Source organism: Populus alba, chromosome 11 (genome assembly GCF_005239225.2).
Source record: "Populus alba chromosome 11, ASM523922v2, whole genome shotgun sequence".
In the NCBI taxonomy this organism is placed as follows: domain Eukaryota; kingdom Viridiplantae; phylum Streptophyta; class Magnoliopsida; order Malpighiales; family Salicaceae; genus Populus; species Populus alba.
Window position 1 is genome coordinate 2,885,159 of NC_133294.1, and position 22,739 is coordinate 2,907,897.

Below are 22,739 nucleotides of genomic sequence, written 5' to 3' on the forward strand. Positions count from 1 at the left end.
AAAGCTTTAATCGAATGGTGTTCATGCTACAATTTGAGTCATTATAGGTATTACAGACCTCCTCAAATTCCCTTAAATGCAAGTATGGATTTTCTAAGTCTAAGCCATGAAAAGATGGTAAAAGTTGAATAATGCCTGGCTTAAAATTAAAATGAGATGCATCAGGAGGGAAAACTATACATGAGGGTGCACTTGTTCTTGTGGGATTCATGTGGTCTCTAAGTGTTCTCATACGGTTATTCTCATTATTCTCATTATGAAGTGATTGATTATCTTCTTCGGCCATATTTTCTGAAAATGATGAGGATACCCTACAAAGTCTACCACTTAATGTACGTGACCAAACTCTCATGCACGTGTAAGAAGAGAATAAAAGCAAGAAAGAAAAATAGAAGAAAAAGAAACAAAACAAAACAAAGGAAACAAAAATAGATAAAATGAAAAGTGAAAAAGAGAAAATAAATTAAATATTATAATTTATACAAGAATTTACTTCCCCGGCAACGGCGCCAAAAACTTGACACGACCAAAAGCTTGATGTCTCTTCCCAAGTGCAGGAGTGTCGAAGTAATAAATAACCCGGCAAGACCGGGGTCGAACCACAGAGAGGTTAATTGTATAAATTATAAATAACAAGACAACAACAACAACAACAACAACAACAACAACAATAATAATACTCAGTACGTGGCGTTGTTATACCTGAGAATGATCTAAAGATCGGGTCACAGGTTTCCAGCCTATATACTGACTTTATGAAAAGATCAAAGATATATATTATATAATATAAACAGAATATAAATAATAATAATAATAACAATGATAATAATAATAATAACAGAAGATGAAGAAATTAATGAGAACTTTGAGTTGGAAGATTAATGTAAGGATTAAACAATGATATAAACGAATGTCAAGGTTAGAGGATCCACTAATGGTACTTCAAACAAGTATAATATAAACTCTTATTACTCAATTGGAAACCACACATAAAAGAGGTTCCAATCAGATTATAAATTGTTAACATGATTACATTAGTTATCTTATTCGAATAAAGCTAATACTTGTAAATGTTGGCAGGCATTCATGATTATAACTTATGTTAACAACAAATCAAGTCCCTTTCATAGCTCAGGTGTCGGTTATACCATACAGTATGGGCTATGAAAGTACCAAGTATTTGTTGTACCAAGTGTTATACAACATAAATCTAGATTAACTATTTAACAAGCAAAGTATTAAAAGTGAACAAGATAACAAATATAAAACATGTTAGTATCCAACGTTAAGGTCCATGTTAAGTTTATATTATACTTATTCTTACACCATTAGTGTACCCTTTTCACCTTGACATAATTAACTTAGCTAGACATAATGAAAGAAAGAAACATAAATAGACAAGATAATAACATAAATGAGAAAGAAGTTAACTAAGTAAAAGAAAGGAAATGAAGTGCATAAACTTGATATTAATGAAAGAAAAACATAAGCAATACAAAGAGAGAAAGCAAGAGCATGATCTTGATCTGGAAACCAAGATGCCTCAATACATGGTAAGTGCCTCCTTTTATAGGCCAAAATTTGGAACTATTGATTTGTTGACTAATTGATGAGTGGGTGGCCACATCTTGACTATATAACAATCCTTATCTTCTTGTCTGATCAAGACGTCATTGCTAACATCATAATTTGCCCAGAATCCTCAAGAATGTTCTAGGAAATTGTCTCAGCTTTCCAACAAAAAAAAGATGAGGTCATTTGGACTTCTAGAACTCAAGATATGGGCTGAACACTAAATAGTGTTTGGGCTGCAGGACAGCTTCGGACTTCTTCGTTGTTCCTTCAATTTGGACTTCAAAACGACCTTTTCAAATCTTGGGCTCCTCATGAAAGTTGTAGGATTTTGTCTTACCTTTCCATCCATATAAAGTGGACCTAAATCCGAAATCTAGAGCTCCAGATATGATCCAATTACCGAGCAATGTTCCGGTTTGGCCTGCACCGACATCTCTTTTCTAAGTTTGGCCATCTCTTTGTCCTTTAACTTTCAATGCTTAAACTCATCAATCAATCCTTTTATTTATGTGATAGTCCTGCATTTAAAATGAGCATTTACCATAAATTAAGGTATCTTATAATATCAAACTTGTTATTATAAAACATACTTTAGTTAAGGAGTTATTGATACTTCAAGTGCAAAATGATGATATAAAACCTTGATAAACATGCACTTTTAAGTACTAATCAGTGATGGTAAGGGCCTTCCTATATCTCATCTTGGTCATACAAAAATATATACACCACATCGTTCTTTCACCTTATCTAATGTTTTTCATGTTCCTGCAATCATAAAACCTCTGCTCTCTGTTCAGAAATTTTGTCTTGATAATAGTGTTTATTTTGAATTTCACCCTCGTGTGTTTTATGTCAAGGATTTCAATACCCATGAAGTCCTTCTCTCAGGTTAGAGTAAATATGGTCTCTATGCCCTGACCAAGTCTTCTGTCACATCAGTTCCTCAAGCCTATTGGTCTCCTTGCACTTCTGCCTCTACCGATTTATGGCATCGTCAACTAGGTCATCCTACTTCACGTATTTTTCAATTGTTAATCTCAAAAAATAAGATCATTTGTAACAATAAATGTCTTAATTTTCAATCTCAAAGTTGTCCTTTAGGAAAATCATCGTGTTTGTCTTTAGGACCTACGAGTCACAAAACTTCTGCTCCACTTGAATTAATTTTTAGTGATGTATGGGGCCCTGCTCCTCTTTTTTCTTTAGATGGCTATCGTTATTTTGTTATCTTTGTTGATGCTTATACTAAATATGTATGGTATTTGTTGCTACCCAATTTTTGACCCATGTTTTGATATATTTTCAAAAAATCCAAAAAAATTGAGAAAAGCAAAGAAAATCAAAAATATGTTTTTTAATATATTTTCGTCATTTTAGCATTTTCAACGTCGTCTAAAAAAGAATTTAATTTTTTAAGGGTCTTTCAAACGCGTTCGACTTTTCACGCGTCGTTTTTAAAATCATTGATTTTCCGCATCGAGTCGACGTTGATATTGCTCATTTTCAAAAAATTACAAAAAAACAAGAAAAATCAAATTTTACAAAAAAAAGAAAGTTAAGGGACCAATGTTGAAAACTTGGTAATATTTTTTGCCTATAAATACTGGTTTCTAACACTTGCAAAGGGGGGGCAATTTTGAAATATCAGAAAATACAAAAAAAATAACCTAACCCTAAACCTATCTCTACCAAGCCTGCAGCCCCCCTTCCCCCCTGGTTTTTAATTTTTTTTGCTACAGCCGCCGGCCAGAAACCAAAGCCAAACAGCCCTTCCCTCAGCTTCTACCCACGCTGTTCCCCTAGATTTTTCACCTTTTCCAGCCACCACAGCCGGTTCTCCCCTCCTTTCCCCCCAGCAGCTTCTGATTCAATCTTCTCCCCATTTCTCAACCAGCACCGCCCCCCTACAGCTCATGAACCGGCCTGCCTGATTCGGTTCCTTCTTCCTTCAGCCACTCCCCAAGCAGACCGGCGTCCCTTGAACCAACCTTCAGCCTCCCCATTTCATTATCTCCCTCTCACAATCGGTTCCTCACCAGAGCTTCCTCTCCATTCATCAACACAGCCCTGCCAAACACCCATCGCCCAGAACACATTTTCCAGCACCTAAACGAGCACCCCACTTCAGATCGCCTCCCCACTTCCCGATCTCCTCCATTCGGCTCCCCAGCGGAGTCGCCATTCTGTCGCACCCCCAAAAAATCAGACGCGCGGCATCGGCTGGCGACTTAAATCTCGTATGTTGCGTTCGTTGCTTGAATTGGTTCGTTGGAGTCGCCACCTAGTAATTTATTGAGGGCTACTAGGAAACCTGATGTACTGGTCTTGTTAGAGATTCGCGGGTACGGGACTGGTTGTGGTTAGGGAAGGTATTAGCACCCCTAACGCACCCTACCTGAGGTAAGCTGCTTCGTGGCTTTGATGTGTTAAAGAAGTTTTAATAATTGTCTTTTCATCGGAAATTAGAAATATCACTTACGTATAAGTTAATAAATTCTTAACCGTGATCCGATCAAAATATTAAATTCTTCTTTAATATATTTGCAATTTTATCCTGAAAAAATAAAATAAATAAAATAACAAATTCATAAAACAAATACAAACACACACATACACTTTCACTATTTTTATTTTTGTTTCTTTTCTTTTTCTTTTCTTTTCTTTTCTTTTCTTTTCTTTTACATCCATATTTACAAAATACAAATTACAAAAACAAAAAACTAAACAAATATTACATTAAACCCTTTGGAAATTACAAAATGGTCCCTAAACAATCCATAACAGTACTGGGAAACCCTTCAGGAACAGTTCTGGGCTGCTGAACAGTAAACAATCAAAAAGCTTGATTTTCAAAAGATTTCCAAAAAAGGACATCTCTGATTTCATTTCAACAAACTAGACTTTGAATAGACATGATTTTTGAAATATGAGAGTTGATTCCAGAACAAGGAAGATTATCAAACACAGAAGAACATTGATTGAGTATGCAAAATCGTTGATAGAAATGACATTGAAGTCCTCGACACTCCTTGAAAAGTTGAGCAGCTGGGGGCAATACAGTGGACCTTAAGAAGGGAAACAAACAGTATCCAGATCAGCTGGGGGCAAAGAAAGAATCAGATGATGAGTCATCAAAGTCCCGGAAAGTTATGATTATCATCTGACAATGACAAAGGAAAACATCATTGAGTATAAACTGATGAACGAGCATTCATATCATTGCTGGGGCAATGTTGCTCAAAGACAATCCATGATTCAGTGAACTTCAGCAGCAATTGATGAGCAACGCTGCACTTGAAGGATATTTTCATATCTCCATCTTGGGTCACCCTCTGAAACATGGCTATGACTCCTGACAGATGTTATCGGGTGAGTGCATTTGAATGAACATCGAACATATGCACACCACCAAGACTGACTGTGGAACAATGATGCACTTGAAGGACAATCTTATATTGTCATCCTTTGAAACATGGTTATCGACAGACATTACCACACAACTGCATTGAATGAATGTCAGAAAGGCACCCACCCCGAAGACTGACTGTGTGGGACAATTTGTTTTGAAGCTAGATGAGCACTTCACCGCATGAGTATGGGTGATAGAAGTAGCATCATTGATGAGGCCGAGGCATTTCTTTTCACATTCTGATTAGAAGAGTTGAAAGGAGTCTATGAGAAGAGCACTGAGCATACAACCATGAGCCTTTGTACTGCAAGCTATAAGATGCATGATTGGATGACTGAATGAGTTCCAAGAAGGCTGATGATAACATGTACTTAAAGAGTACTGTTTCAAATAGAGGCAAGTTCATGACTGATTAACAATTGTGATGGGTATTGGCATGATGCACACAATCAATCAGAGGATAATTCTCAGAAGAAGCCCGGAGAAAATCCTTCATGATGAATCAAGCAGTACCACACTGGGGGGCAGGGTCAAGCTTGATGAACGATGCAAGCAGTAATTGTCGAAGACAGCCCAGGTTGGGCACTACATTTACAGCTGAGTGGATGGCTTGCACATGAATGAGTCAATGCATCGAAAGAGCAAGGAAAGCTTTGGAATGAAAACAAAGGCACCCTATGACGATGGAGCATCAAAGAGGGGGGACCTATATTTCAAAACAGGTAAGGATGCATGCATGTCATCTAACCTAAAAAAAAAAAAAACAAAAAAACAAAAAAACAAAAAAACAAAAAAAAAATTTGCATATATTTTTGAATTGTTACAGGAAAATCCTTAAGGAGGTCCAGCAAGATATTGGAAAAAGAAAGAAGCATGGTGGTGATGATAATAAAGAATCGGTTTCGATCATGGAATAAAAGGACAATGGGATGAACCCTAACATTAGGAAAATCCCAAAGAAATGACAAGATCAACCTTGCAATCGGGAAGCCTCGAGTTTTCAACCCTCGCAGTCAGGAAACACCGAGTTTTCAAATCCTATGATCGGGACTTATCAGGAAGCACCAAGTTTTCCAGCCCTTCTTCTATCATCCCCTCAGGACTTCGCCAGGTAAGTCCTATTTTTCACACTTGTCATATCATATTTTTTCCATCTGGGTAGGTCGCCCATCATAACGAGACCGTTCATCATATTTTTTCCATCCGGGTTGGTCACCCATTACAATGAGACCACATTTCATATTTTTTCCATTTTTGGGTAGGTCACCCATTACAATGAGACCGCACTTCATATTCTTTCTATTTGGGTAGGTTGCCCATCACAACGAGACCGTTCATCATATTTTTTCCATCTGGGTAGGTCACCCATTATAATGAGACCCCACTTCATATTTTTTCCATTTTCGGGTAGGTCACCCATGACAATGAGACCGCACTTCATCATATTTTTTCCATCTGGGTAGGTCACCCATTGTAATGAGACCACACTTCATCATATTTTTTCCATTTGGGTAGGTCACCCATTATAATGAGACCGCACATCACATTTTTCTATTTGGGTAGGTCGCCCATCACAATGAGACCACCTTTTCATATTCTTTCAACATAGGGTTCGTCACCCGTACAATGAGACCAGCACTAGGGTTCGTCACCCGTACAATGAGACCAGCACTAGGGTTCGTCACCCGTACAATGAGACCAACATAGGGTTCGTCACCCGTACAATGAGACCAGCACTAGGGTTCGTCACCCGTACAATGAGACCAGCACTAGGGTTCGTCACCCGTACAATGAGACCAGAATGAGGTCGCCAGATGGGATCTCATGTAGCTTTGGTTAAAGGGAATCGCCAGATGGGATTTCAGGTTAACCGAGTTACACATATTTCGTTCCATTGAATGAGGTCGCCAGATGGGATCTCATGTAGCTTTGGTTAAAGGGAATCGCCAGATGGGATTTCAGGTTAACCGAGTTACACACAGTTTAGCTCCAGAATGAGGTCGCCAGATGGGATTTCAGGTTAACCGAGTTACGCATATTTCGTTCCAGTTGAATGAGGTCGCCAGATGGGATCTCAGGTAAACCCAATGTGTGGGCAGGTCGCCCGTGAAAATAGACTATTGGGAGAGTGTGGGTCGGTCGCCCGTGAAAATAGACTAGGGTGAGTATGTGTGGGCAGGTCGCCCGTGAAAATAGATTAGTGTGAGTGTGTGGGCAAGTCGCCCAAGATAATGAAATCATTTTCCTTTTGTTTTCTTTACAAAGCTTACTATGCAAAATTTTGAGGAGTTTTGCTTCGTAAGCATTGTAAAGAGGGGGCATCTGTTGCTACCCAATTTTTGACCCATGTTTTGATATATTTTCAAAAAATCCAAAAAAATTGAGAAAAGCAAAGAAAATCAAAAATATGTTTTTTAATATATTTTCGTCATTTTAGCATTTTCAACGTCGTCTAAAAAAGAATTTAATTTTTTAAGGGTCTTTCAAACGCGTTCGACTTTTCACGCGTCGTTTTTAAAATCATTGATTTTCCGCATCGAGTCGACGTTGATATTGCTCATTTTCAAAAAATTACAAAAAAACAAGAAAAATCAAATTTTACAAAAAAAAAGAAAGTTAAGGGACCAATGTTGAAAAACTTGGTAATATTTTTTGCCTATAAATACTGGTTTCTAACACTTGCAAAGGGGGGGCAATTTTGAAATATCAGAAAATACAAAAAAAATAACCTAACCCTAAACCTATCTCTACCAAGCCTGCAGCCCCCCTTCCCCCTGGTTTTTAATTTTTTTTTGCTACAGCCGCCGGCCAGAAACCAAAGCCAAACAGCCCTTCCCCTCAGCTTCTACCCACGCTGTTCCCTAGATTTTTTCACCTTTTCCAGCCACCACAGCCGGTTCTCCCTCCTTTCCCCCAGCAGCTTCTGATTCAATCTTCTCCCATTTCTCAACCAGCACCGCCCCCCTACAGCTCATGAACCGGCCTGCCTGATTCGGTTCCTTCTTCCTTCAGCCACTCCCCAAGCAGACCGGCGTCCCTTGAACCAACCTTCAGCCTCCCCATTTCATTATCTCCCTCTCACAATCGGTTCCTCACCAGAGCTTCCTCTCCATTCATCAACACAGCCCTGCCAAACACCCATCGCCCAGAACACATTTTCCAGCACCTAAACGAGCACCCCACTTCAGATCGCCTCCCCACTTCCCGATCTCCTCCATTCGGCTCCCCAGCGGCGATCAGGACAGCAGCCACCGCCCTCCTCTTCCTCTGTTTTTCAGACCCTCTCACGGTCCCCCTCCATTCGGCTTCCAATAGCAGCGGCCAGAACAACGGCGCTGCCATCACTAGAGACCCAGCGGCCTTCACTCCCTCCGTCTCTTTCCCCACAGCAGCCAACTCAAGACCAGCTGGAACACTGCAACAGCCACAGACCAGCGGCGCTTCTTCAGCCAGCAACTGCGCAGCCGTTGACCGAGACACACCCACACATCCGATCTGCCATCCTGAAGCAGAGGAGAAGAAGAAACCCACGGACTGATCTGCAACGAAGAAGAAGAGAAAGAGGAGCAGATCGAAGACGGCGGAGAAAGAAAGAACAAAAAACAGATTTGAAAAACTAAGAAAGACTTAAAATCGACTGCCCTTGCTGTGTGTTTTTTTTTGGATTTGCAGGTGAAGAGACCGAAGAGAGGAGGAAGCATTACAGCCCCCTCACGCTGCCTGATTTTCGGGGCCCACGCGCCGCCAGTCACGGCGGTGCGTGGGGTCCACGTGCCGCTACTGTTCAGCAGCCCAGAACTGTTCCTGAAGGGTTTCCCAGTACTGTTATGGATTGTTTAGGGACCATTTTGTAATTTCCAAAGGGTTTAATGTAATATTTTGTTTAGTTTTTTGTTTTTGTAATTTGTATTTTGTAAATATGGATGTAAAAGAAAAAGAAAAGAAAAGAAAAGAAAAGAAAAAAGAAACAAAAAATAAAAATAGTGAAAGTGTATGTGTGTGTTTGTATTTGTTTTATGAATTTGTTATTTTATTTATTTTATTTTTTCAGGATAAAATTGCAAATATATTAAAGAAGAATTTAATATTTTGATCGGATCACGGTTAAGAATTTATTAACTTATACGTAAGTGATATTTCTAATTTCCGATGAAAAGACAATTATTAAAACTTCTTTAACACATCAAAGCCACGAAGCAGCTTACCTCAGGTAGGGTGCGTTAGGGGTGCTAATACCTTCCCTAACCACAACCAGTCCCGTACCCGCGAATCTCTAACAAGACCAGTACATCAGGTTTCCTAGTAGCCCTCAATAAATTACTAGGTGGCGACTCCAACGAACCAATTCAAGCAACGAACGCAACATACGAGATTTAAGTCGCCAGCCGATGCCGCGCGTCTGATTTTTTGGGGGTGCGACAGTATTATCCTCTCGTTGCCAAGTCTGATGTTTACTCTGTTTTTCATCAATTTCAGACTCTTGTCAAACGTCAATTTTCATTAAAAATAAAATCTATTCAAACTGATTGGGGTAGTGAATACCGAAAACTATCCATATTTTTTCAGACCATTGGTATTCATCATCGTCTGATTTGTCCCCACACTCGTGAACAAAATGGAACAATAGAGCGTCGTCATAGGCATATTGTGGAAACAGGTCTTACTCTTTTAGGGCAATGTAAAGCACCTTTTCGATTTTGGAATTATGCTTTTGAAACCTCTGTTTATTTTATAAATCGCATGCCTACTCCTATTCTTGCCCATCGCTCTCCGTTTGATTGTTTATTTCAACGGTCTCCTGATTATCATTTTTTACGTACCTTTGGGTGTCTCTATTTTCCTTTTCTACGTCCATATAATAAACATAAATTGGATTTTTGTTCCTCTCCATGTGTGTTTTTTGGATATAGTTCCTCGCATCTTGGTTATTGATGTCTTGATATTGCATCTCACCGTATTTATATTTCCCGTCATGTCCGCTTCCATGAACATGTGTTTCCATTTGATCATTTTGAACAGATTGCAAAGGTCTCCACCACAATCCCCACCCCACCCGCTACTGTCACCCTCCCAAATTTGCTAAACCACCCACCGCCACCTACTTTCACTAGCCACCCAAAGAGCCCACAACACTCCAAACAGCCACCTGACCACAACCTCCACCCATCCCTTGGCCATCATCCCATGCTTGTTTATCTAACCCTTATGATGCAGGTTCAGATCGTCAATTGGTCTCCTCTCCTCATGGTCTTGGGGCACTTTCTAGCCCCTTCTCTGCTTCTCCCTCCCTGGCCAGCACTCAGCTACAATCTATACTTCCAGCCCCTCCTCTACTGACAGTCCTGTGCTTGAGGCTGCTTCTTTATCATCCTCTCCTGCTGGTCTGCAACTTATGGTTGATTTGTCTTATTATCAGCTTCCACAAGTCTCCTCGCTACAACCGTCTTCCCCTGCATCTCCATCAACACACAACAGACATCCTATGACTCTTAGACCGCGGCAACCAAAAACAGCTAATCTGGTTGCTTCGGCTGCCACTACTTCTACCTCCACACGGGTACTGTATTCTCCCTCTTCTGAGCCTTTTGCATTCTCTGATGCTGACCGGTATGCAGTTTGGCATAATGCTATGTGTGATGAGATCACCGCTTTACACGAAAATCGCACTTGGTCTTTGGTTCCATTTCATCCTTCGATGAATGTTGTTGGTAGTAGATGGGTATATCAGATCAAACGTCGTGTTGATGGTAGTATTGAGCGCTATAAAGCGCGCCTTGTTGCTAGAGGTTTTACCCAGCAGGAATGTATTGATTATTCTGAAACCTTCAATCCAGTTATTAAACAGGCCACTGTCCAATTTGTTTTCTCTATCGCGGTTTCGTGAAATTAGGAGATTCATCAGTTTGAGGGGGCATATTATCGAATAGGATTTTAATATAGGATGTTGTAATCATTACAGTTACTCATGTATCTATCAGAATAGGATTCTAATATAGGATGTTGTAATTATTACAGTTACTGCAGTGTTATGCTGCCTCTATATAAATAGCAAGGTTGGCTAAGGCACAACCCAACACATTCCATTATTCTCAACTTTGACGAGTAATTTCCCTTCCCATATCTCTTACGAGTTGATGCATTTATAACTTTTTATCATTTTTTATTTTAACAATTTCTACGAGACATCAGTTGATGAGATAGTCAATCCTAAATCGTCCACCTATACCAAGCCCATCAAGTGTCCTAATTGCATGATCTCTATCCATTTCATTAAATAAACAAGCAATATCAAGGAATAAGTTCTTTTGATAATCATCATCAGGAGAGTTGGAACTTTTTGCAAGAACATTTTGAACTTGACAATTTGGAATCACTTCCATTTCATGTAATGCGATTTCCCATACTTTCCTACTTTTACCAAATAATGAAGAACCAATAGCACAAAGGGCTAATGGAAGTCCATTACAATGACGTACTATTCTCCAAGATTCCTCCACAATTCTTTTATTGTTGTATTGTCTGTCGGAGCTGACTTGATATTTTCTCCACTCCTAATTTCATCATCGTCTCTAAATGTGTGAATCCCTGCTTGAACAAGGGCTGTGAAGAGCGATCAGTAAAGTTCTTGTGGGTGTCCTTGCCCCTGAAACCCAAGAACACTTGATATTTGCAACGAGAAGACCGTGAAGACGAGGGTTCTTGATGTTTCCCATTAGCCATTTTGAATCTAGCAAAGAAAACAATTTCAAAGATCAACTGTCGATAATTCAAGATTCTGTAACACACCAATTAGCTGAAGTATTTATATATTATCATGTTACTTCTTCGTCAAAGCATTTTTTCAAGTTATTTCCCAGAAATCAACTCCCCAGGCTATTTCGGATAAATATTTGTACGTATTTTATCAGCACTTGTTACCAGCATTTACAAGCACACAAGGATGCCCATCTGGAAGCCTAAACTATTTGCAAAAGCACACATCTTGCAATCCTAACAATAACCAAGAAAGTGAATTTAGTAGTTTATAACTTACAGTAAAAGCACACATATGGAATGGGCACACAACTTATTTGTGTAAATTATAGGTAATTGCATAAGTGTTTATTATCAAGTTAGAGTTAAGTGAGGTCATAGTATTATTGAATAAACTAAAAGCATGTTATTGAAAGGGAATAGACTAAAAGAAAATTTATATATTACAAAATTCATAATGAAATCTCTCAGTCTAAGATACTAAAAAATTGATGTGCCCAAACTTTTATATATTGTGAAATATGCAAATTTTATTAAGTATAAATCTTGTAGTCTTGGTATAAACCCAATAGCTTCAAAATCATCCTAATTTTATTAAGTGCAAATCTTGTTCTAGAGCCACAGATCAGTCAATCAACTAGACGATGAGTTACAGAACATGTATAAGATTACTCGCTTCTGGACGAGGAAAGTTGCATAGATTATAGATTTGATTGATTACCAATGGTGGAAAAAAAATCACTCATAATTTATTTCTGCATGAGTCAATACTGAAAAGACATATTTGTTGCATATTTGTGAGCTAACTGGCATGAGCTTTTATGGGTGGTATTTACCGAATGTATGGTGTCCTTGATAAAATAGGCTTTCTCATTATTCAGAGTGATGGATTTGAACTGGATAAGAAAGTGGTAGTCATTGCAGACACAAGTAGAAAACAAGACCATGATCCTGCTGCAACCAGGTATATAAGTTGAAAGTTCTCTGTATCATGTTGATCATTGCCTGAGCCAATTGGATTACTTTTTGTCTACCTGTTCGGAGGAATCACCAGGAAATAGCTACCCACTACCCAGTATGCCAAGCACCTAGCAAAATGAGGGGAAAGAGTTAAGTTTTTACTATCTCATTGTTCAAGGAATCCTAGATGATGTCGGAGTAAAGGATCATTAACAAGGATGTTTTAGCATGTTGTAGATTCTTATCCAAAACTTATATCATTTGTTAATGTCATGTGAATCGCTAGGAATATGTAAAGTGTATGGCTAAGCCAATAAAAAAAAGATTTTTTAGGGGACTGCATCATGCCACCATGAGACAGTAACAGAGAAGTTATCAAATTGTTTCATGACCGTCTTGATTGGTTAATCAGTTTAGTGATTTTGGCTTCTCTTGCCATGAGCACCATTGTCCTCTCAGTACTGTCTCTTTAATTTGAACTGATTTTGGCCCATACGAGGAGATCATTGTGTTAAGTTGCGTCTTCATTTGTTTTTTCCTTTTCCTCGGCACTCATGTTTGCTCTTACTGTATTCAGCATGTCTAGAAGAGATATTACAAATGTGTGTTGTCGCACCCGACATCGCGGCGGCCTTAAAAATTATTAAATCTTTGGAAAGAACAGATTTCTGGCATCCCGTTCTTTAATGGGGAATTGTCTTTGTTTAAGGAGTCGCCACCTAGTATTATGGTCACTAGGAACCCTAACTGGTCAACAGAGATTCTATGATCCGAGACTGGTTACGTAAAAAGGAAGATATTATCACCCCTTAAACGTCCTACCTAAGATAGGCTGCATTGCTGATCTTTGTTATTAATTGCTAACATGTTTATTGGTTTATACTATGATTTCTTGTGTACAATATTCCTGACTCTGGCGCCAGTGAATATTCAACTACGGATATTTCCAACTCTGGCGTTGGTAAATATTACGTAGTGTTGTAACAGTACTCTACCCAAGACAGCCATTGAAACCAGTGGCGAGGACGGTCACTGGTAAAGCAACGCATATACATCTCGATAGTGCGGTTGACAACCTTGGTTTGACCATCACTCTAAGGATGATAAGCTAAGTTAAAAGCCAATTTGATTCCACTAAAGTGAAACAATTCAGTCCAAAACAAACTTGTGAATGTGACGTCACAATCACACACAATAGTCTCCGGCAAGCCATGAAGTTTGAAAATATTGTCAAAGAACAAACAAGCGACACTCACCGTAGTATATGGATGAGCAAGGGGAAGGAGATGTGCATACTTTGAAAAACGGTCTACCACAACCAATAAAACCGACTTCCCTTGGGAGGGAGGTAGGCCTTCAATGAAATCCATAGAGATATCTGACCATATTTGAAGTGGAACAGGAAAAGGCTGGAGAAGTCCTGCAGGATGCAAATGTTTAGTTTTGAGTTTTTGGCAGACAATACATTGACACACAAAAGTCTGAATAGAAGTCTTCATCCCTTGCCAATACAAATCATGTGCAACACAATGGAGTGTCTTCTGATAGCCCTCATGGCCACTATCGTGGAGAGCTGAAATAATGGATGGAACAAGAGGAGAAGTGTGCAGCAAATAAACTCGTCGTTTAAAGAAAATCAGACCATCCTTGTATTCCCATGGTCCAACAGCTTCACCTTGTTGTATATTACACAGCAACAGTTGTAATTATTCTGAATTCTGAGGCTCCATGCATAGAATTGAAAAGAGGTAAGAGCGGCATGGAAATGAAAGTAAGACTTGGTTGGTCCTCCAAGCAACGAGATAAAGCATCAACCACTTTATTATGTTTACCTGCATGATATTCTACTGCAAAATCAAAACCTATGAGTTTACTTAACCAGTGTTGCTGGGGTGAAGTGATGATCCATTAGTCCAGTAAGAACTTGAGACTATAATGATCTATCCGGATGAGAACGTGACACCCCCACAAATATGCTCTCCAATGTCGAACAACTTTAGCTAAGCCAATGAGCTCTTTTTCATAAGCCGGAAGAATTTTATAACGAATTGCCAGAGGTCTGTTGAAGTATGCAATTAGCTACCCATTTTGTTGTAACACAGCTCCCATTCTTGTATCGGATGCATCACATTCTAAAATGACCAGGGTGGTGAAGTCGAGTAGTGCCAAGACAAGAGTGTAGGTCATAGCAATTTTTAAATGCTCAAATTCTTGAGTTGCATCCTATGTCCATTTGAATGAATCTCTACATAATATGGATGTAAGGGGACCAACAATTGTGCCATGATTATGAACAAATTTCCGGTAATAGCCTGTGAGGCCTAAAAAACCTCTTAAACCTTTCACAGTGGTCGGCTTTGGCCAGTCAATCATGGCGACAATTTTTCTTTTGTCTACAGCAACCCCTTCTCCTGATATAATATGGCCAAGATAGGAGACTTGGTGTTGAGCAATGCAACACTTGGATCGCTTGAGAAATAATTGGTGAGTAGCAAGGATATCAAAGACAAGCCGCAAGTGTGCTAAATGATCTACTAGGAGTGACTACAGACAATAATATCATAAAAAACACAAGAATGAACTTTCATAGGTATAGCTGGAATACCTCATTCATCAAAGCTTGGAACGTGCTAGGTGTGTTGGTGAGGCTGAAAGGCATCACCAAGAACTCAAAGCGGTCGTGATGAGTGCGAAATGTTGTCTTTTCTATGTTTGTCGGATACATTCTGATTTGATGATACCCTAAGCGCAAATCCAGTTTTGTGAATTTTTTTGCACCGTGCAATTCCTCCAATAGCTCATCAATCACTGGTATAGGAAATTTATCCTTGATGGTTTTAGAATTCAAGGCTCTATAATCTATGTAGAATCGCCATGTGTTATCTGCTTTAGTGACCAGAAGGACCGGTGAGGAATAAGGAGATTGATTAGGCCTTATGATGCCCCGCTTTAACATATCTTTGCACTGCCTTTCGATTTCATCTTTCTGTGCATGAGGATATCTGTATGGACACATCATGACAAGATGTGTTCCTGGCTCCAAATTGATGTGATGATCATAGGATCTTGCGGGAGGAAGGCCCTATGGTTCTTGAAATATAGCATCAAATTTAGTCAAAAGATTGTCAAGGTCCGTTTCAAAAGGTGATTCCATTTCTGCAGCTTGAAGTTATACAGTTGGAGTAGAATGAGGCTATCAGTTCCCTGTAATTCCATAACTCTGCCATTCTGTTTAAAAACCATGGATTTGGCTTTGAAATCCCATAGGATGGGACCCAATGTTTGTAGCCAAGTCACTCCCAAAATAGCATCAACACCATTTAACATTAAAATGTAGAAGTCAATATGAATTAATTGATTTCCCATCGTAAATAGGAACATTCTGACACTGACCTGGACTTTTGATCTTGTCGCACGTCAGAAAATCTGCGCGACATCGGGCTTGGCGACTTTTTTGTTTCTTTCTTGTTTTGCTTTGATTGGTTCGTTGGAGTCGTCACCTAGTATTTAATTGAGGGCTAATAGGAAACCCGGGTATACTGGTCTCGTCAAAGATTCACGGGTAAGGAACTGGTTGTGGTTAGGGAAGGTATTAGCACCCCTAACGTACCCTACCTAAGGTAAGCTGCTTCGTGGACTTGATATGTTAAAGAAGTTTTAAAATTCAATTCATTCATCGAATTTTAGAAAATACAACTTACATGTAAGTTCATAATTCTTTATCCGTGAGCAAATCAAAATATTAAATTCTTCTTTATTCTTGGAATTTTATCATAAAAAAAACATTCATAAGCAAAATACACACCACACATTTACTTTCACTATACTTTTCTTCTTTTTTTTGTTTTCTTTTTCTTTTTTTTGTTTTGTTCTTTTCTTTTTGTACATCCACATTACAAATTATATAAAAAAATTCAACACTAAACAAAAATTACATTACATAATTTTAAAAAATTACAAAATGGTCCCTAAAACTCCAAAAATTGCAGGGAAAGCCATCTGCAATCGTATGAACAGTGGCTGCGCGTCTCCTCACGCGCCACCGCCACTAGCGGCGCATGGGTTCACGCGCCGCTGCAAGCAACTAGAAACAGTGGGATCTGGCTCAGCCTCTTCTCCCCTTCCTTTTTCCTGCCGGCGGTGACAACCACCATCATCTGCAAAAAGAAGAAAAAATGCAAGCAAAGTTTCAGTTCTTCCTCCCCTTTTAGATTTGCTCTCTTCTGGCTTCTCTCTTTCTTTTGGTTCGTTGATTTTTTCTTTTGCAGTTAACAGATCCGGCGGTTGTGTAGCTTCGGGCTACTATTGAGGCAAACAGAGGAGGGTGATGGCTCGGCCGGTGCTTGGCGAGGAAGAAGACGCTACTGCTGGCCGGTTGGTTGGAGATCTGTGAGATGGCTGGGGAGGGAGGCCGATGGAAGGGAACAACTTGGATGGAGGGGGACGACGCCGCTGGGTTCTTTGGTTGTGGGCAGAGACTGCCGCTGCTGGCTGGGTCGGTCGAGAAAGGAGAAGGATGGCGCTGAGAGGAAAGAGACCAGGGTTGTTCTGCTTTGGCTGCAACCGACAGAGAGATGAAGGGAAAATGGAGGCCGGTTCAGGAGATGAGTGAAGGAGCTGGGTGTGTAGGGGCTGGGAAGTTGTGGTTTTGTGAGGGGTGTGGCGGCAGTGAAGAAGAGGAGAAACGAGTTGGATAAGATGACAGGGATCAGGTGGCTGCTGTTTGGGGGTCAAAAAATCAAGCAAAGGGGGCGGCCAGTTTTGGTTTTTTTTGTCAAGGGAAGGGAGTAGGTTCGGTTTGTCTTTGGCAAAGAGAGGGTGCTGGCCGAGAGGGAGAGAGGGACGACCAGTAAAGGAGATGGTCGGGTCTAGTTTCTGTTTGGATGGGGGGTGAGCCGCTGGGGAGAGGAAGAAAAATAAATCAGAGGGGCTAGGGGCTCCGGCAGCACCTTCTCCGTGAGGGATGTCACACGTCGGAAAATCCGCACGGCATCGGGCTCGGCGACTTTTTCATCTCTCGTTTCTTGTTTTGCTTTGATTGGTTCGTTGAAGTCGCCACCTAGTATTTCATTGAAGGCTACTAGGAAACCCGGGTGTACTGGTCTCATCAGAGATTCACGGGTAAGGGACTGGTTGTGGTTAGGGAAGGTATTAGCACCCCTAACGCACCCTACCTGAGGTAAGCTGCTTCGTAGACTTGATGTGTTAAAGAAGTTTTAAAATTCGGTTCATTCATCGAATTTTAGAAAATACAACTTACGTGTAGCTTCATAATTCTTTATCCGTGAGCAAATCAGAATATTAAATTCTTCTTTATTCTTGCAATTTTATCATAATAAAAAAAAACATTCATCAACAAAATACACACCACACATTCACTTTCAAGAACTTGATGTGATTTTAAAAATAAAATTTTAGCTCAATTCTAAAGCGTTGATAAATCAGTTATTAATTCTCAGAATATATGTAGATACATGTTCTACATTTTCATGAAAAAATACAACATGATTTTTATATGTCCTTTAGATATTTGTGCATATAAATTAAAACATTCAATCCTTTTTTTTTTTTTATCATATAACATACATAGAAAAATACAAGCACACACAAACATCTCTTTTATTATTATTATTATTATTATTATTATTATTATTCTCTTTCTTTTCTTTTCTTTTTTGTTCTTTTTGTACATCACATTACAAAATACAAATAAAAAATTCAAAATAAACAAATATTACATTAAACAATTTGAAAATTACAAAATAACCCCTTCAAAAACTCCATAACAGTGCTGGGACCAATTTTGTGAAGCCAATGGACAGCAAGAACAGTGGCGGCACGTCTTCCCACGCAAAAGAACGAGAAACATGGAGGCTTCAGACCGCCTTCTTCTCCTGTGTCTTCCTAAAACACCGGCGACTGGCAGAGCAAGAAAAGAAACGCACACCAGTCGATTTTATTTTGTTATTTTTAGATCTGCTCAAAAACTTATGTCCTCGGCTCCTCCCGGCTTGTTTTTTTTGCTTCTGCCGATGGCAGATCTAGCGGTGGTCAAGGGGGGTTGTCAGGTGGCAGCGGCGGTGGTGGGCGGCTTCATTTGTTGGGTGGAGAAGGTAGATTGGGCGGCTGATGGCCGATCTGTGGAGCTGCTTCTCCGTTGTTGTTGGTAGCCGGCCGAGGGGGTGTGGACGGCGCTGCTGGCTCTTCGGGTTTTGTCCGGTCTGCAACTGTCGGTGGCCGGTGGATCTATGGACGGCTGGCTCTCGGTCGGGTGAAGAAGCTGAGAGGTGGTGGCTGGGTCTGCTGGCTTGTGGGTTGCTGCTGTTGGCGATTCTGCCGGCGTTCGGCGAGCCGGCCGCTGCTACTGGAGGCCGAATGAGATCACGAGAGTGACGAAGATCAAGAATTTTCAATTTTGGAAGACACTGTGAAAATACATGAATTTAGTTGTTATCAATTGAAAACGAGAGAGATAACTATAAAGAGACTTGATACATACCGGTTTTCCCTTCCAAGCATCAACTAGACAACTTCTGGATAGATCAAGAACCACCAGCTTCTCCAAGCATACGTGATTTGGTATGGAGCTCCAAGACAATCCATGCCAACATAACCATATCAAATTCTTGGGAAAGTGCTCAAAACTTCCATGAAAATTAGTGTAGTTTAGTTGGAGAAATTTTACATCTGGCATCTTTCTAAAAGCATCCGTGCTGAGGATGGGAAACAAACTTGTTTGGCCAGTTTGTAATTTTCCCCCATTGGAAAAATTGGAAAGCCATTGTTGAAAGAAGTTAAGCCTGCGGCGCTTGCGACAAACGACCATTGAATCAGTACAAACAACTTCTGCATAATGATCTTCCATTAATGCATGCATATCAATGCTAAGGCCACGTAATTTTTCAGCATCCTGCATAATAATATTAAAAGTACATGAGAAAGGAAAGCAGATGAATGAATATGTCAAGGCACCACAAACCATTTAAGTAGACATTTAAAAAAATTCAGCTACTTACACTAGTTCCTTTCAAAACTGTAAAAGCATCCCCATGATGCCATATTCTTTGACATTTGGGTGATTCTTGGCGAGCAATTTCCCTACCCATATCTCTTACTAGTTGATGCATCCACAACCTTTGATCATAGTTGATTTCAACAAGACATCTATCGATGAGATTATCAATCCCAAATCTTGCACCTTTATGGAGCCCATCCAGTATCCTAACCGCATCATCCACATCCATTCCATTGAAGAAACATGCGATATCAAGGAATAAGTTCTTCGGATAATCACCATCAAGAAAGTCGTAACTTATTCGAAGAACCTTATGAACTTCAAAATTAGGAATCACTTTCATTTGTTGTAATGCGCTTTCCCATATCTCTCTTTCTTTTCCAGACAATGAAGAGCCAATAACTCCAAGAGCTAATGGAAGTCCATTACAATGATGTACTATTCTCCAAGAGTCTTCTACAAAACCATCAACAGGGTCAGCTTGTCCAAAGGCATTCCAACTGAAAAGCTCAAGTGATTTTTCATCATCTAGCGGTTCAACTTTGCACCGGACCCCCTCAATATCATTAGCTGAAAACAGACCCTTATTTCTGGTTGTTACAATGATTTTACTTCCTTTACAAAGCCAAATTTGCATGCCAATGATTTTGTTGAATTGGTCCCTTTTGTCCACATCATCCAGAACAATAAGAGTTCTTCTGCAACATAATGCATCCTTAATCTTCAGAATTCCTTCATCAGAATCATTTATCTCAACAGTCTTGTTTAGGATGTCGAAAAGAAGTTGCCTCTGTAGGCAAACTATATCCTTTGACCTAAAATTTGATAGAAAGCTCTTTCCTTCAAATTTATAAAAGTTCTGGTTAAAGACACTCTTAGCTATGGTTGTCTTTCCAACTCCACCAATTCCATAGAGTAAAGCAATGGCAGCACCATGGGATCCATCTTGCAACCATGAGTTGATATCTTGTACTAGAGGATCTCTTCCAATGAAATGAGGGGGTACATGAAACATTTTTTGATCCAAATTCTTTAAGACCTTCTCCACAATAGATTGGACAAACGGTGCCTCGTACCTACATCAAAAAGTAAAATACAATGTACGATAATTAGTAGTCTCTCTATAAGCAATAGAAATAAACAACATTTAGCTATGAAATTAAAGCAGGTTGTGTGTCGATGATTTGATAGTTTAAACAAAATCATGAATGGAAAAAAAAACAATGAAGAAATCATGAGTTTTTTTTTTTTTTGTTTTTGTTACATGTTTTCTTATCAGTACACTTAACTGAAAGAAATTAAGAGTTCACAACCAGCATTCTAGTCTTATGCTATGTATTGTTTCATAAAGAGATACAACTTACCCATCTCCTAGAACCATTCCAGCTAAATCAGCCGCTTCCTTTAAAGCAATCCTCCACCCATTCACCTGCTCCATCTCCTCGTTGAAGCTCTTTTCATGTTCCACAAATGCTGCAGAGAAGCTCCCTGTTTGACGTCCGACTTGGGATGGATCCACATCATAGAATACTGGCAAAACTATGCAGTCAGCATTCCTCTTACGTTCCATGATCATTACAAGTTCATCGAGGCACCATCTCGACGAAGCATAGTCTTTGGAGAACACGATTATCGATATTTTTTATTGTTGTATTGCCTTCTGGAGCTCGAAATCTATATTCTCTCCTCTCCGAATTTCATTATCATCTCTAAATGTGTGAATCCCTGCTTGAACCAGGGCCGTGTAGAGGTGATCGGTAAAGTTCTTGCGGGTGTCTTCACCTCTAAAACTCAAGAACACTTGATATTTACAATTAGGAAACCGTGAAGAGTAGGATTCTTGATATTTCCTAGCAGCCATTTCGAGTCTAGCAAAGATAAGACTTTTCAAAGATCTGAACAAAATAAAACAGTTTTCAAGATCGACAGCACACCAATAAGTTGAAGCGTTCATGTATTATTATCTAACTTTATCTTTAAAACAGTTTTCAAGTTAATTCCCTGCAATCAAATCCTCCATGCCCTTTCAGAAAAATATCTATACATATGATAAATCTCTATGCTGAACCAACGAAATTGGTTGATGAGATCATCAATAATTAGTTTCTAACAGTGAATTAATTTAAGTGATTCTAAAAGAGATAAGAGAGAGAGAGTACCTGTAATCTTTACTTGTAAGACCATCTCCCGGAGAAAATGTTATTTTGAAGAGTTTAATTGATAAAATAATATTTTAAATAGTATAAATATAATGTTTTATTTTTTTAATAAGTTTGATGTTATGTTTTTTTTATATGGTTATATTTAATTGGTTTATTTTTTTGTGGTCTTATTTTGTTGGTTTTGATGTTTTTAAAAAGATATGTAAAAATAATATTTGTGGAAAAGAAAAAACATTTTATTTAATATTTTTTAAAAAATATGTAAAATAAACATAAAAAAACTAAAATAATATTACGTTGGAGATGCTATAAAGTCAGCCTTAGAAGTCGCTGTGGTATAATTACCAAAAGGGACATTAGAGACACACACAACACATAATCCCTCCCATCAACTCACACGGTTCTTCTTACTTCACCCACCAGTAATAAAAAGGCACGTGGAGGATAAAGGCTCTTCATATCTGACTTGGAAAGTTTACTAGGGCCTGTAATTCTTGTTGCATCATTTGAATCTGTTGAAAACCGAAAAAACATTAATGGAAAAAATCGAATCGAAAAAACACTGATTAAATTAATTAGAATATTTTAAAAAAATCTTGGTTTGGTTTGGTTTTTGGTTTTGCAATGCAGAAACTGGTTAACCCAAACCAAACCGAATCAGTTAAAAAAAAGATATTATAGTATAAATAGAAAATTTTGCCTCTTGCCTCTCCGCTAACCCTAATACCAAAGCACTTGCCCCCTCACGCCCCTTGCTCTCCGGTCTCCTTAGAGTTAGAAAATAGAAAAACAGAGATCCAAAACAGTTTGTATTTCCATCGTCACTTAGAAACACATAGACTGTTCGCTTGATTTGCCTAGTAAC

General features: G+C 39.1%; 1 pseudogene; it reads right to left on the reverse strand.

Moving 5' to 3' along the window:
- LOC140956157 (disease resistance protein RPV1-like) overlaps window positions 1–21,959 on the reverse strand; it is a 43,049-nt pseudogene extending 21,090 nt beyond the window's left edge.
- Between the last annotated feature and the right edge of the window lie 780 nt (window positions 21,960–22,739).